Here is a 17047-nt window from a genome sequence, read left to right on the forward strand (position 1 = left end):
CAAGCATCTTTCCATAGATCCGTCTCCTGAAACACTTTGGCAACATATTAAAAATAGCATCCTGCAGTCCTCTGAAGAATCCAGAGGGTTCTCTTTCAAGAACAAGGACTGGTTTGATGAAAACAATCAAGAAATCCAGGAATTGTTGAGGAAGAAGAGAACTGCTCACCAAGTACACCTTGCTCAGCCATCTTGTCGTGTAAGAAAAGCGGCTTTTCAGCTTGCATACAGCAAGCTCCAACAGAAACTTCGTGACATCCAGAAGAAGTGGTGGATCAATCTAGCAGGAAAAATTCAATTACATGCAGATATGGGTGATTACAGGGGATTCTATGAGGCCCTGAAAACAGCCTACAGGCCTACATACCAGGTCCAAAGCCCTCTACTCAGCACAGATGGTCAAATGCTTCTCACAGATAAAACCTCCATTCTGAATCGATGGTCTGAACACTTTTAGACTCTTTTCAGTACTAGTCGTGTAGTTCAAGACTCAGAAATTCAATACATTACACAACAACCAGTGAAGAATGAATTGGATATTGCCCCTACTTTGGGAGAAACTCTTAAGGCCATACAGCAGGTGAAAACTGGCAAGGCAGCTGGGGTTGATGGAATTCCACCTGAAGTCTGGAAGCGTGGGGGCCAAGCACTTCATGCTAAATTTCACGAGTTTGTGGTGTGCTGTTGGGAAACAAGGTGAACTACCATCAGACGTTCATGATGCAGTCATCATCACCTTGTATAAGAAGAAAGAAGATAAATCAGACTGTTCAAATTATCAAGGTATTACTCTGCTCTCCACTGCTGGCAAAATCCTGGCAAGAATACTAATACCAGCAGAAGGAATTCTTCCTGAAAGCCAATGTGGTTTCAGAACCAACAGGAGTACCACAGACATGATATTTATTCTCAGACAACTGCAAGAGAAGTGTAGGGAACAGAACAAAGATCTCTACATAACCTTTGTTGATCTTACCAAGGCTTTTGATACTGTGAGCAGAAAAGGTCTGTGGCAGATTTTGGAACGTTTAGGATGTCCCCCCAAGTTCCTTAAAATGATCATCTCACTTCATGAGGATCAGCACGGCCAAGTCAGATATGGCAATGCACTTTCTGAGCCCTTTCTAATAACCAATGGTGTGAAACAAGGCTGCGTTCTGGCACCAACTCTATTCACAATCTTTTTCAGCATGATGCTCCAAAGGGCCATGGCAGACCTCGATGAAAAAGATGGTATCTTAATTCAATACCGTACTGATGGAAGCCTTTTCAACCTGAGGCGACTGAAGGCCCACACTAAGACCTTAAATCATCTTGTCCAGGAGCTGCTTTACACTGACGATGCTGCCCTCATTGCCCACACAGAAGCAGCTCTGCAGCGTTTAACATCCTGCTTTGCAGACGCTGCTGAGCTTTTAGGGCTGGAAGTCAGCTTAAAGAAGACAGAAGTCTTCTATCAACCTGCACCTCAGGAACCTTCCATGATCCCCATATTACCATTGGTCAATCAGAGCTCAAATCAGTGCAGCAGTTTAGTTACCTGGGTAGTCTCATCTCCTCGGATGGTGAGATTGACGGAGAGATAGACAACAGGTTAGCAAAGGCATATAGAGCTTTCAGAAGACTCCATAAAAGAGTCTGGTGAAATAAACACTTGAAGAAAAGTACAAAGATCAGTGTTTACAGAGCCATAGTGCTGTCTACTCTTTTATATGGATCCGAATCATGGGTCATCTACTGCCACCACCTGTGCCTCCTAGAACGGTTCCAACAACACTGTCTCCGTACAATAATAAATATCCACTGGTCAGATTATGTGACTAATATGTCTGTTCTAGAACAAGCAGCAGTCACAAGTATTGAGGCCATGTTGCTGAGAACACAGCTGCACTGGGCAGGACACGTCTCCAGGATGAAGGACCACCGCCTCCCTAAGATCTTGCTTTATGGTGAACTTGCCACCGGCTGCCGCAAGACAGGAGCCCCAAAGAGGAGATACAAGGACTCCCTGAAACAATATCTCAGCCTTGGCCACATTGATCAACATAACTGGTCTACTCTGGCCTCCAATCGGGAGGTCTGGAGACACACCATCTATAACGCTGCTGCTTCCTTTGAGAACACACGCAGGATCACTCTCAAGGAGAAAAGACAACGCAGAAAGAATCGTGTCTTGTCAATACCATCCAAGGAGTCTTTCTGCTGTGCCTTTTGCAACCAGACGTGCTTGTCTCGCATTGGCCTATTTAGCCACCAATGCGCTTGTAGCAAATGTGGGTAGAGCCCTTCCCAAATCTTTGTTCGCAAAGCCCAGCCATCCTCCTTCCTCCTTCCAAAATCCAAAAGCAAAAGAGGGGCTCACCTGTTAATCAGGAAATTGAAACTATTCTTTTTCTTTTCCATTTCTTGTTCTTTCAGTGCCAGCTTTCCTACTCTCCCCTTGATCCATAGGTGAGACTAACTTGTGAAGTTTTCCCCCTACTCAGATATGAATGACCATCACCACAAACAAATAATCTACAGGATACAGCTCACATAGATTGAAATCCAATAGCCCTGCTAACCAGGGTGTCTCTGCAACCAGAGTTCATCAAAGCCTCAATTCTGCTCAGAAAAAAATGCAGTGAATTCGGGACAAGACCTCACAAGTTCATCCAGCAATGCTTGTGAAACCTGATGTGCTGTTTCTGAAGAAAAATAGACAGGCAGATATTTATAAACTAATTTTTTCTCTACTAATGTGTTCTCTTTGACTAATGTATTTCTCTTCTAATGTGTTCAGAACACATTCCATATCCACTTGGGACACAGGACTACGTCAATCCTTTTAATAGGAGCTGCAAACTCCTAAGCCTTTTGATTCATTTTACCCAACTAAAAGACTTTGGTTTGGATCAGAGAATTTTCTGTGGGTTGAGAATTTCAAGAGCTGATTCTCACTTTCTGGAAAGTTAAATTGTGCATGATACTTGCAAAGTTTGCTTGTAGAGAGTAGAAGCCAGTGTCCATATTCTGTCTCATACTGTCTGTGGAAACCAGGAAACACAGTGTTGCTCCCGGCTTTCTTTTTCATTGTGAACATCACTCTTTTGAAAAGGTAGGATGAAAACTGTTGCTACTGTGATTTAAGGACAGGATGGTGAATTAAGTAGAAATAGTTACATTAAATCTATTTACAAAGTGACTGTTCATAACAAACTAGGAAGAGCTGGCATTGGGCCTCAGAAAGAAAGTCAGTTCCAAATAGAAAACTTGTGAATGCTTTGAGGCTTACAAAAAGTACATTATTTTTTTAAGTATGTTTGTACATCAGAAACAGTGTTCACTTAGGAGTGGGACTATGCCCTACTTTTGTATCAACAGAAAGTCCCAATGCAGGAGTAGTTCCACAATCAAAACCCCCTTTGCCAGTGCTACTTCTTTCATTCAAGGCTCCTGTCTAAGGAATGCCATCAGAAGAAGACATCTGGCAATATTAACTGTGTCTGCATTACACAAATTATACCAACAAAATCTTTTGCATTTCCTTGACTCCTGAAAAATGACAGGGGAAGGATTCCTCTAGAAAGGAAAATGAGCCAAATATTTGTCTAGTATCCAACCATGCTGCAATGAAGAACGGAAAATTTTTCTGTCTTCAGCAAAGGTGCAGATTAGGCTGCTTTTATCTTCTTATCAAAGTTTCTACCAACTGTTTGGCTGCAGAGCATGTGCCCAACCACATGTACCCCAAAACGTAAATTCAGGAGCAGAAACAGTATTCTACAAAGGGAAACAAACTTCCACTGCAATTTTGAATTATTCAAGTAGCAATACTACTCAATTTGAATATTAGTAACCGGAACATAAGTGAAAACAAGAGCAGTTTGGATACTCATCCTCCTAGACTCCTTTGAAGTAACTTGCTGAGAGAGTAGCATGATGCTCTAAAAGTAATTATGCTAGTAAAAAGAAGGTGAAAAAAGTTTCAGCTTCTCACCATGTTTTTTCAGCTTTGTATTTCATTTTGGATATCTGAGGTATAGTGAAAGCAAAGACAAGGAGAAGGCGAAAAAACTTTACTTACTAAAAGAATATTTATTTTAGTCATCTTGATTAGCCTTAGTTGTTATTGTGTCAAACAATTATTACTCTGTTTATGGAATGTAACCCCTCTATAGGCCAGATGTTCAAAATATGCCTCAACTTAGTGTCTAATTATGTGAAGCAAAATGTTTTGCATGTGCCCTTTTTCCTGTTAACGCTTGAGAGCCTTAACACCAGTCAGGCTATCAAAAAAAAAAAAAAGGCAGACACAACTGGTGCACAGGAGTTCTGGGTATAAATTTGTTAACACAAAAGGTAATGGACAGAAGAGCACATGCGAGTGACTTAGGCATATATGAATGGAGATCACACTAAGTCTCCAAAAATTTGACCTTCTCTAAATTTGCAATATTTCTCTCTTATGCTATCCAAACAGTATTGTACTTGTTACATTGTAACAAGCTAGATTTAATGTTAACTGTCCCTGGTAGTTTAGATATTTTTGTTTTCAGAGCTCTACATTTAGGCAAAGTCAATGCCATGGATCCTTCAACTGTGCTGGAAATCACCAGTGAATATTCTCCCCTCGTTACAGACAGTGAAATTTCATTAATATCAATACTGGTTTGATACATAGAATACACAATATAGATCTATACTGAAGATAAAGAATCACAATTTTGCTTTCTGTATTAAACTTCAGCTAAAGTTTAATAGAAGTATTGATTCTTTTGCTACCTGCTCTCCTCAAGGATAACACTAAATTGCTTGCAGATTTCATTATAAAATTATAAATTGAGGGCACATGAAAAAATCAATGATGGAGACCTGTAGTGATTAATATGTCACTAACAAACAAACTTTCCCAATTTCCCTATGTCTTATTTGCTCATTTTGTAAGAGACACTGAAAAACAGCTTTAAAAACATAAAGTGAAATATAGTCCTTTCTTTCTGGGGAATAGAATCCACAAGTTTAAATCATTAAACTATAATTATACTCTGAACATTGGAAGGATTTACAGTAAAAATATCAGGTTGAGATTAAGTCAATAAAATTAATCACTCGTTACCCTGAAGGAGCAAAAGGGTTGAAAAATGCTACAAAATTGAAAGCTACCATGAGCAAAGGGACTCAGGGAATTCATTTTAATTCACCACAGCCAAGTTCAAATACAAGCTGTTCTTTGTTATTCAACCTGAGGTATTATTTTTCATACAGACACTCACATCTGACCAAGCCATAATCACATACTGTAGAGCTTTCTTTATCTGATTGTAGAAGTTTCCTGTTTTAGCTATATATTAACAATGAACTGCATATGGATGGGGTGGTGTCACAGAGTGGGCTATATTCTGCTCACATAACCACATCTATCAGTGTATTAAGTGCCTCAAAGCTGGGACTTGAGCAATGGGTAGTAAAGCTGGCCTTCCGTCACTACTCTCTCTCCCTTACATGGGCCTAACAGACATTTTGTATCGTGAATTCTTTGCTTTCCCAGCAGCACAGGCAGCTCTCCTGCAGTGGTCTAAGAGAAGGTTGTGAATTGCAATAACCTTTTCTCCCCCATCTGGTTTTAATGATTGACCACAGTGTCTAAGACAGTACTTCTCAACACCCCCCGTATGTTCTACCCATGAGAAACTGCAAAGAGCAAATGTAGCCATCTCCCCTTCAAGGACCCACATGCTATGATGAGGGGCAGAAACTTCTTAGTAGAAATTATGTAAGAAATGAGGTGTGAATTTAAAGGGTTGAGAAGGACCTTGGAAAGGTTGTATAAAGGACATGTGATCAACACTCTAAGAAGTAATTTGTAATTCAAATACAACATGCTTGTGCTTTTGGATCTGAAGTGACCTGATCCATCTGCTCTGAAAATCAAGATGCATCTGTGAACTGTGGGACTGTGCACAATGGTTGAATTTTAATTTGGCTGCAGAGATTTAGGTTCTTCCTCTCGCCCTGAGAAAATCAAAACCAATTAATAAGATCTCTTTTTGCTTCAGTGTAGTATATTAGCCACCTGATTTTACAGCTACAAAAGTGGGGACAGCTGTGTTTGAAGACTCGGAAGTAGTGGAGAGAATTGCTTAATGCATGATGTAAAGTAACACCTCCAAGTGAAATCAACCAAAGTTCAAAGATTTTTTCAACGAATGCTTTGAAAAACTACCAGCTCACAAGCTATTTATGTTACCAGAAACAGTGAAGTAAAGGGTGTATGAAAAAGCATATATGCCATTGCCAATTCATAAGCAAAATCAAACATTATAACCAGTATTTGCTGTGAAATAATTTCAGTGAGAACATAACCTATTATTGGCCTGACATGGCATTCTTTCCAGAATATTCACAAGAATTAGCTAAAACCTTTGTTTATTTACAAGATTTCCACTGAAGCTATTTTAAATAGACAGATTTTTTTTAAAGATTTCCAGAAACATATAGGAGCCATCTGCAGGCAAGTTTTTTTCTGAAAAGGCATTTATGAATTTACGTCCAACATAAATAAAGAGCTGTTAGGCAATTAAGCTGGAAAATGTGCATTTTTCAGACAGAAAATAAACATTTGTTTCCAGCCAGTTGATGTACAAGTACCACAATTTAAAATTTGAAAACATAACTTTCTGCACCCAATGTTGAGACTGAATTTCTGCTTGAAAAACAGAATGTGTAAGTGTTCTTGACTATATGGATTTCTTTTATTCTTCTCAATGTGGAAGATGCTAGTCTTCCACATGATTTAAAAGGAATCTTCACTCACATCTCCCTTTTATTCTTACCCTATATGCAAGACCTTCCTCATGAGCTGTACACTGAGAAACTTTTCCAGGCAAATGGCTACTTCAAGTCAAAGGGAATTTTGCTTTACAGTCCTTGAGGAAAGACTTTGGGACTAAATGTAATTCCTGGAATTATTTTTATCACCTAGGGATACAGGTGAAAATTGAACTTTATTTTAGTCTGCCAATACTCAAGTGGAGAGCACTGAAGAATACTATAGCTTTCCTTGAGTCACTCTATGGAAAAGATAGAGTTCTCCTTTCAAGCCCCTGTTTTCTTCACTTTCCTCAGCTATTACCTTTGGTCTGAAATATTTTGTCATTGTTTCTATCCCCAATGATGTTTCCTATCTTTTATACTCTTCATGTTTGAAGAATATCCAGCTCTTCCTTCAGTTATGCAAGACCTAAAATAACATAACCATATTTATTGGGACGCAGATCTGTTAAGATACCTTTGGAATAGGTTAAGCAGAAACTATTTGGCTTTAAACTATCACATGTAGCACTCGTGTAGCTCCGTGTGAGGAAACAGATAAATTTTTGTGATAGAAAATTTGTGAAAGAAAAGAATGAGATAGTTACAAACCATACTGTTTTCTGAGGTGTATATAAGGTCTTGGTGCAGCAACAAATCAGAAGATGACTTTCCACATCTATATGAAACCCTACTAGCATTATTAGTAGCAAAATGCATTGATGCATTTCTTACAATCAGTCTTAGAATTACACAGGCTCAGGAACACTTCTGGGAATACAAAATGAGTGACCAATGAGGCACTTGACCCAAGGCTTTTAATTCTGTTGTCCATCTGGACTAAAACTGCACTTCTTAGGCACAGGACAAATGAGATCTGACAGATATGCTGGGCTTGCTAAAGAAACAGAAAGGTAATATAGGTCTTTTCAATATCTTTGAAATAATACCTATAGATTGCTGCTGTGCTCAAAGCCATTAAAACTGAAAAGAATAAAACCATAACAATTTTTTTAACAGTAGAATTTAGGTGTGGTTCCCCAACCTGCTCAGGAAATAAAAATGCATTTGGAAGGAGTGAGCTAATGGGTTCTGTGCTGTGCTGTACCACTCCCTAAAATCTCTAAAAGCATTAGCAGCTAGTCCACATTATTCCAATCTCTGTAGTATTATCTTTCACACACACACTAATATTTATATAATCTGTGATATTTGCCTAATTTTACTTTACACTTTGTTTTAGAGAAGCAAATGGATGCGGAGGGCAGGTCGATTACTGTCTGTTCCACATGCTCTCTCTATACAAGTCTGTATACAGCTGATGAGTGCCAGAATTGGGAAGGTAAAGTATAAATGTCTTGTTACTCTTGCCCTGTATCTTATGTATGTACCCTAAGAGTCAAAATTGTCTACCATCAGAAAGGAGTCTGTGCTAGCTGGGTTTGGTTTTATGTGGTACATTTTTATATTCTTGTTTGCATTTTCACACTACTCATCACAGCCTCAGCTAAGGGTCAGGACCCCCTATGCTAGATACACTACAAACACAGAAGAAAGTATCTGTCCAAAAGGACTTAGTAAGGCAAAAAGGGGAACAGGCACACTTTGTCAGAGAGCAGCACAGAGACACCAAAACATAAAAGACCCTATCTGTTCACTTTACAGAGAACTAAATCAACAAATCTATTTCAGGCATTGTCTAACTTCTGCTCTCCATTCTCTCAACATACTGAGAGAGATGCAAGGTAACCCTGATGTTGCAAGCAATATGCACTGTAGATTGAATTTGCATCCTTTGCCTCTGGTTAACAAGTGACAGTTTTCTGCACCATGGAAACCATAAACTATGTATGTCTGTTTGGAAAGAATGGCAATTGCTGCAATAATAGGTGGAATCCAAACCCCTGTCCTAAACAACATGCTCTGCAACACAAAAGCTTCCTGAGACAGAAACACTCCTAGAGACTGTTGAGATCATTCAGATGGTGGGACACAGAGTCCTACCACCTGAGAGATCTGCAAATAAAGATAATGGAGATACCACTCTAACCCATGAACTGTGTCCTACCCGTGAGTGATGGTAGTACATCTCAACATTCAGTCCCTACTTCATTCTCCTCAAAAAACAGTTTACTCCCTCTTTGTGCAAGCATTAAACTCTTATACATAGCTCTTCTTTCCTTTTAAATGATGTTCCTGAAGGCAGGCTTGGTTAATTTTAACCTGTATGGGAGCTCAGAAACACAATAATGGGAAAGTGCACAACGTCCCCGTAAGATCTTGAATATCTAGCCCTCAAGTATCTAAATCCTCAATGTAAACCATAGTAATGTAAAGCTGAGAATAGTGCCCTGATGCTCCAGTATTCCTCATAATTGATTTTCTATATAGATTACAGTAAAAGGTTTCCCAGAGTCAACTTGTAAAAAAGGGCTAGAGTTTCCATGGATTACCTCCTTGTTAAATTGAATTTAAAGAACTACTGCCTCCTGAATATATGCAAAATGAGATAAACCTTTCATTTCTTGAAGAGTGATTAAAAAAAAAATCTGGAAAGTTGTCTATGAGGAGGGAAAAGGAAAATGAAAAAAGAAGAGGTAAAAAGTATAAAAAGTAAAAAAAAATGTAGAAGTAGAAAAGAGAGAAAGGGAAAGGGGAAAAAAGGAAAACAAAAAGGAGAGGAAAAAAGAAAAATGGAAAAGGAGAAAAAAAAAGAAAAAGAGAAAAGAAAGGAACCCATATTTAAGCTTTAAATTTTGCATTCCTTAAGAATCCTGCTTATTTAAACCAGACTTTGGAAACCTTACTGTAGTTTCAGACTGTAAAGCAACAATTTGCAATGCTGAAGATATTTCCTTTTGGAATACTAATCCAGAATCTCCTTTTTTTTCTTGATTTAAGAATATTTTAATTGGAAAGATTATATTTTTTTTCAGTTTTCTTAAGCAAGCGGTTTTCTTCTAAAATACCCAGGTTTCTGTTAACACTGTTAAATATTTCATCTTCCTTCCTATGCACATACACGTCATGTCTGGAGCAAAGCAAAACACGAACCACATGTTTCATATAAACAGTTAGATGTTTTGCATATAGATGGTGCTCAGCTGGAACAACTATAAAGGAATAAACCAGAAGGAAACAGTAGGTGAAAGACTCAGCATTTTAGTAAGAAAGCAGGAACATAAGCAATTAATCATTAATATGGAAAAAAGTGGATGGCAATAGGAGGAGGAAAGTAGTTACTACAAGAGAGGAAAAGATTTGGTTAAGCTTCCATTTGAGGTGAGCCTCACTCAACCACAGTTTGAGTCTTGTTTAAAATACACATCCAGGGCCACACTCTGCCTTGACAGAACCAGTGTCAAATCCTAAACATTAATTTTCCATAGATATGAGTAAGAAGAGAATTTGTCCTTTCATCATTCCATAAATTTGCTGAATGTGTTGTTTATATTCCAAGTGTTCAGAATTAAAGACAACAGTATAACTCAGACAGAATTTTGTTCCTAATTGCATCTGGTAAAACGCAGAGGAACTCTCTTAAAATAAACTCAGATACCTAATTTTGTTAAGTAAACTTCAGTAGAGTGACATAGATTTATCATTGTGTAACTCAGATCAAAAGCTAATTCAGTCAAAAGCAGTATCGAAGTGAGTAGTGCCAGACTTGTCAAGCCTCATACTTCACACACAAGACATCCATCTGGCTCCATCTTGCTCTCTTCAGTGTGGTGTTTCAGTCTCAGGCAACCACACAACAGCTCCTCAGCTTCCCTCCAGATCGGGGATCCAACATCAGATACATATGTTTAGACTGCTGACAAATTAAGTTTGGCAGATGGGGTCCTGGGTGGGGAGGGAGGGATGTTGGAGCATGATCCACAGCCAGGAGCGGTTGCTGTTGAGGGAGATCCCACCCTCTGAGTCCCGCAGGTAGGCAGCAGGTCCCCAGCTGCAGCTTCACACCACTGTCTCTTCCCCACATCGTCTTAAGCCCCACATTCCCTCTAAAAGCAGAACATTCCTGTAAAACCAAAACTAAGCTCTTAACCTTGATGATAAAAATACCTAAAGGAAATTACTTCAAGGATTCTCATTACAATGGAAAGTTTGCTAAACAGAACCTCAGGTTGACAGGTAAGCTGTCACCAGAGTAAGAAAAGTTGCATTTTCTTAATGTTTTGTGGAACATGATAGTTCATAACTATTGTTTTCCATAGTGATCACCATGGCAATGCACTGTCAATTCAGTGGATAGTCTCTGTGAAATGTGTTTTCTTCCTAAAAAGACAAGAAAACTAAACACTGAACATTGCTAAAGAATGGTAAATGCGTATTCTGTTTGTTTTCTAGGCTAGCAGTCACATCCAGGCTGAAAAATAAGAGGTAAGTAAAAACAAAAAGGTTCTGAGAAGGGCAATCCCAGTACATTACATAAACACATATTGCAATGTTTTTAGGTCTTCTTATTAATGGTGCATAAAAAACAAGTGCTGCTTTCTGAAAAGCTTTTGTAATATCTGCCTGATCAGTGGATATTCTATTGTTGATTAAATTGCTAAACAAAATATTCACAGTGATAGACCTGTTACTTTATTTCCTACAAATGGAAAAAAAAAAAAAGGACAATGAGATTCAGCATTTGACTTGCTCCAGGCTACAAAAAGGTTAAGAGCCAGATTCTGTCTCCTTTTTGCCAGGCCTGGGAAGAGAGGGGGCTGGGAGACAGGGTAGGGGGTCAAAGCACAGTGAACTTCACTTACTTTTTTATCTCCCTCTTTCATCCATTATCTTCATCACCCAAGTGAAATTGTCTCTTAAGGATAATTAGGAAGCAGTTTAGTTTAGAGCAGCCTTGCCTGTGGCTGTCCTGAAACAAATGGTTAGAAGAAGAAGAATAGAAAATACCCTTATTTTTTTTCTAACATGGAAGCACATGGGACTTAATGAAAAATATACAGAATTAAAACCAGAGAAAGCCCAAGATTTCCTGACTCCTGGTTCTGTCTGAAATGCCTTATTCCTCATTCAGGCATAAAGGTACTTCAGAGCCTCATTTAAACTAAAAGCTCTAATGGAATTCTCTACCAAATAAGGGTATAGGTCCTTGGACTACAAATTAGGAAATAAAAATTACTGAAATTCAGCAATAATCAACTTTCTAGTTCACTGTCAATACCATGAAATAGATTGAAAAAACTGTTTGAAGCTAAATCATAACAAGCCTTTTTTGAATTGTCCTCAAAAAAATAAATATAACTTCTGAGGAAAAAATACTTTGTTAAACTTTTTTATTTGAGTGTTCTTCTGACTCTTAAAGGAAAAGAAAACTTCAAGATGATAAAAAGATACATGTCAGGCAGTCTGCATCTTACTGATGCATCTTACTAATCTATCAACAGGCTGGGAAATATGTGTAGTGACAAAAGGAAGCAGATGTGCTCTTAATCCTCCTAAAGTGAACTATGGGATGGGTATCCTCAATCATCCAGAATGGTTTCTCTGGTGCCCTTATGTCTCTTGGTAAAGGCTGAACACAGTATTTGTCATGGAATCAGGCCTTCACTCAGGATTTGTGTACTTTTTAGTCCTTTGATCATATGTCTCATATATTACCTTAACTGAACCTTCATGGACTTCTGAAGACAATCATTGCTTTCCATTTTTCACCAGAAAATGCTACTGGCATGAGCAATCATCCCTCTCTGCAAGCACTCCTCTTGAAATGCAGGAAGTCACTCACCCAGCCTACTGACAGACAAATAAGATACAGGAGGTACCAGATTCAGGCTATTTTCAAAGAACAGTTGTTAAATCTTCGGTTCTTCTTGTTGATTGCAGGCTTATTTAATCTTTCACTGGTCAGATCCAAGAGAGATGGGAAAACATCTTTAATGCCAAAAAGAGAGTAGTGTTTATTACACCTTGTTCATGACCAAGATGCCATGGCTTGTGTAACATGGTGTGCAGAGGGCAGTCACTGAGCTCTGCTTGGCACTCTCTCCAACACTATGTATATGAGAGCTTAAGGCAATCTTAGCCTATTTTTGAGACAGGAAAGCTGCCTTTACCAGTTTTCAGTGAAAGTAGTCTCCTATTTCGTCAGCACATAGAGAAGAAGGAGCCATGCTTTGCTAGAGAAGCCGAATATCCCACCCAAATATCTGAAAACAGCAACAAAAATACACCTTGTATTTAAACACAATATGCATCATGGATCCAACTCCCTTGGAAACAAGGGCCTTTGGCTCTTGTAGGAAACACAAGACTGGAGAGCAGGTCAGTGCAGTCATCAGTGAACTTTCTTCTTATTGTGAAGGAAGTATGAGCTAGGTCTTCTATCAGCAATTTTCTCCTGGAGTGAGCCCTTTATCATTGTCTATTCTGCAGATTCATCAGAACAAGAAGAGACTACAGTCAGGACATTCTGCACTGCAGCAAACCCAGACTGACATTTAACTACTGCTCTAAACTTCACCAGAGCCAAGACACACATTCAGAAATTCGGAAGTCTATAAATGGTTCATTTCCTCTGTATACATAGTGCCTTTGACAAAACAGTATGTGTAGTGCAGTATAGCAACCCTCTTACCTTGACTGAGAAAGCAGTGTAGCTTTTGTTTGAACATAACCTCCTTTGCAAGGTATTTACAAGTATGGTATATTAGACTGATCACAGGACAAAGCATTGTGCATCATCACACAAAAGGCTGTAAGTCTTTTGCTCACAGGAATACAAAAACACTGGGCAAGTGATTACTTATTAATATCACATCATGAGACAGACAGAGCTCTGGCTGAGGCTCGGGTCTCTTGCCACCCAGATCCATTGTAAATCACTAGGCCGCTTTTCCTACAATCAGATTACTTAACCTTTGCATGTCTCATTCTCCCCCAAAGTAAAACAATATGCTATAATACTCTTTCATCTTTCATTGACTTAACTGGAGGGCTAAACATTCACAGCACACTTTGAAAATGTAAGATACTCCATAAGAAAGCAAAAAACTGGTCATGGTTTAGTGCTTGTTTATCTGCAGGAAAAGCAAAACTATGCAGTAACGACTGCAGGCACCTTTCACAGAGGTGGTACCATAAGAGTCTTCCAGATCAGCTCAGGATAGACAAAATGAATTAATTCATTCTGTGGCACTTTTCAGCTCTGGAACTGGACCCAAATGAACTAATATAGATGATTGCCATGATTTGACAACCTTCTTTACGCAGCTAAAATGTTCACTGACAAAAGGCAGTGTTTTATTGTGCTAACTAGAGAAAATTGGTTGTTTCATATAAAATTGACCTGTGACTCAGGAGTTCTGAATTCGGCTGCCATCTCTACTACATATTCCTGTAGGACCTTGAGCTAGTCAAGTGTTTTTCCATTCCTCAGCTCCCCATGTGTAGCTATTTCACCAGCAAAGCTGCTGGGATTGACAAAGGAATTGCTGGGAAAAAAACTACAGTAAGTATTGTGGATTGTACATGATTATCAAAGCATAAGTGACATAAAATCTATGGCTCTGTATCTTCTAGATAGAAAGTCTATGCAACTGTTCAATCTTGCAAAGTTAAAAAATTCAGCTGGTTCTATTTAACATTTTCCTAAGCATCCAATTTCTTCTTTCCCTTAGCTGCCAAAGTTTTGTAATTAGAAAACATTTTGTTCTCAAAGTCTTGCCATGCTTTCATTGCCATGTTTTTACGAGCTAAGTGACAGAGGAGATAAATGAAGGCTCAGCCGTCTGTGGTTAAAAAAAAAAAAAAGGCAGTTAAAAACTTCTTAACGATTGGGCATAAAAGCAGCAAGACAGATGATTATCTAGTGGTTACTTCCATTAAGTGGTCCTGAAGGATAAACATTTCAGGAAAAATAAAAAAATATTATATTATCCCTCAATCGTTTAATTTGTTTTATGAAATAAAACCACTCCCTTTTCCCCATCCCCTTTAATTTCCATATATAACCCTCCAAGTCAACTACATAGGTATAGACAATGCCAAGGAAATATCACCTGATAGTATACCTGATAGGTATAAGCCATGATGAATATGAAGACTACAGTGAAGTTATAAAATCATGTACTAGTAATAAAGCCAAATTTAAATTTTATCTTGTTTACTGAATTGCCAGAAATTAAATAGTACATTTTCACTTAAACAAATTTTCTATGTAGCTATATATTAAATATACTCTTGGACTTTCAAATCAGCTACTCACTGTATTTTACAATTCAGTACTGATGTTTAGACTAAATTTTAGTGTTGCACTCACCCCATCTAGCTGCAAGCAGCAGGAAGGCCAGTTAGACAAAGACAGAACTACCTTTACGAAAAGGAGCATAAATCTGGATTAACTAAAACACAGAATCTTATTTTTTACAGAAATAAAGTTTAAGACATTTTGAGTTGTGATCACTCAGTACTGGTTAACAACCCACTGAGAATACATTCTATTATGTTTCGCTAACAGAGTTGTGGCACTTCTGCACTTTACAGAAAATTTATGTCAGAAAAGCATTCTTAAAGGTGCACAGTCATACACTGACAAGTTTAGAAATGCAGAAACTAAAATTCTTTGAGAAACCTAATTTCTTTAGTTTGCATGCACTGTGTTTCAAACCTTTATCAGTACAATGATACGCTATCTTCCCCTATGGAAAAACAACTGAAATGCTGATCACCAACTTGTTGATCTCAATTCTCATCTGCTTACACAGCAGCACTCTCCATATCCTCTGCCTATCTCAGTCTCCTTGAGAACCACATAGTCCTTGCCCCTGGGCACATGGAGGAAGGTTCCTCTGCCCATTTTATAGAATCATAGATCACAGAATATTCTGAGTTGGAAGAGACCCACTAGGATCATCAAAGTCCAACTCCCAGCTGAGTAAGTTTTAGCAAGACTTTTATTTCCAGACAATGCTTCTTGCTAAGAAAGAATTCAACAGAGCTGCTCTTTCCTTTCCCTTGTCTCATTTGTTCTCACTGCCACACAAAGGGAATGAATTAATACAGAGCAAGGGAGAAAGGAACAGAGAGCATGGCAGAAGACTTGAGAATGAGCATGGTTAGGATACCTGCAGGAATAGGTTTTGACATGTAAAAGGGGCTCAGGATTAATGGACACATTGGCAGTAAGCCAGGGTACAAAACTGTGTTTGTACAAACTAGTTATATATTTACTTCTGCCTAGTAAAAGGTTATAAGAGTTTCCTGTGCTTTTGTAGCACATTATTGGTCATTTGTAGATGGTGTAAGGAAGAAATCATTTGCAGTGAAACAAAATACTGGCAGGAGGGGAGGGGAGGAATGGGGAGGGATAGAATTTCAGTTAATAAACTGTAAATACATAGCTTCAAATAAAAATTTAGTAAATAGCAATCAATACTGAAAGCATTATTTTTTTGTTCGTAAAAGTTTCTTTTGTGAAAGAACATAAATAACTTAATGGGTTGCTGCAATTAGAGATCAATGAAAATTTTTTTTAAAGTTTTTCTTGTACATTAAAGAGAGACCTAAATTTAAGATAGACCCAGCAGTTAACCAGGACCTAGAGTGCCATCATATTTTCAAGAAAACAAGAATAAAAAAGGAAGTTGAGTTTAGGGAATCCATTCATAAACTTGATAGCAGAAAAAGAGTTTGCTGACACTGAGAAAAAGCAGAGACAGACTGTAAAACCACATCTCCAGAAATTCCCTTAAATGTGATAGTGCATGCAGTCTGGTGGTCTGTACAAGTGAGAGAGAGCAGAGAAACAGGAAATCAGGGACAAAGATAAGACTGTAAACCAGCAAACTGCAATGAGTTCCACATAGAGCCTAGAAAGTTAATAAAATGCCCACTGCTGTTCTCATACTTTCGGGATAGTTTCACCCATAAGGAGACTAAAGAAGTGATAATTTTACCATTCATCATAATTTTTTAAAACTCTGCAATCAGTCTTTGTTACTAGTGGTAGTTGCAATACAAGAGTCTCATCGGCTTACTTATGCATGCTGTGCCATGAAAGTCAGCTCAGTCGCTCCAACCTGTGTTAGGAATGGATTTGTGCTGTTGCTAACGAGCAGGAGTCTGTGACTGCCTCATTTCCCCCAGTGTGTGAAGATCTCACAAGAGCCTACTCTCTCAACACTGGTGATTTCTGCTTCAAATCAGCCCTGAAAATTCCTTCTCCTACAAGCCCTGTGCTAAATGAATCAATAGTGCACTCCGTACTTTCTCTTTTAAATGTGGATTTCAGAAGCTTAGC

At 38.4% G+C, this 17047-nt stretch overlaps 1 long non-coding RNA gene across 3 annotated transcripts in view; it reads left to right on the plus strand.

The window, feature by feature from the left end:
* Positions 1–17047, plus strand: part of LOC108498669 — a 47978-nt gene that overhangs the window by 29809 nt on the left and 1122 nt on the right. For 2 of the 3 annotated variants that reach the window (XR_001875257.1, XR_001875258.1), the window contains exons 3-5: positions 8036–8134; positions 11146–11178; positions 13183–14080. This is a non-coding gene — a long non-coding RNA (uncharacterized LOC108498669). Of the gene's footprint in view, positions 1–8035; positions 8135–11145; positions 11179–13182; positions 14081–17047 lie in introns of those variants that run through there. The other variant, XR_001875259.1, reaches the window with a different exon arrangement.

Source organism: Lepidothrix coronata, unplaced genomic scaffold, assembly GCF_001604755.1.
Source record: "Lepidothrix coronata isolate B3197 unplaced genomic scaffold, Lepidothrix_coronata-1.0 Scaffold62, whole genome shotgun sequence".
In the NCBI taxonomy this organism is placed as follows: domain Eukaryota; kingdom Metazoa; phylum Chordata; class Aves; order Passeriformes; family Pipridae; genus Lepidothrix; species Lepidothrix coronata.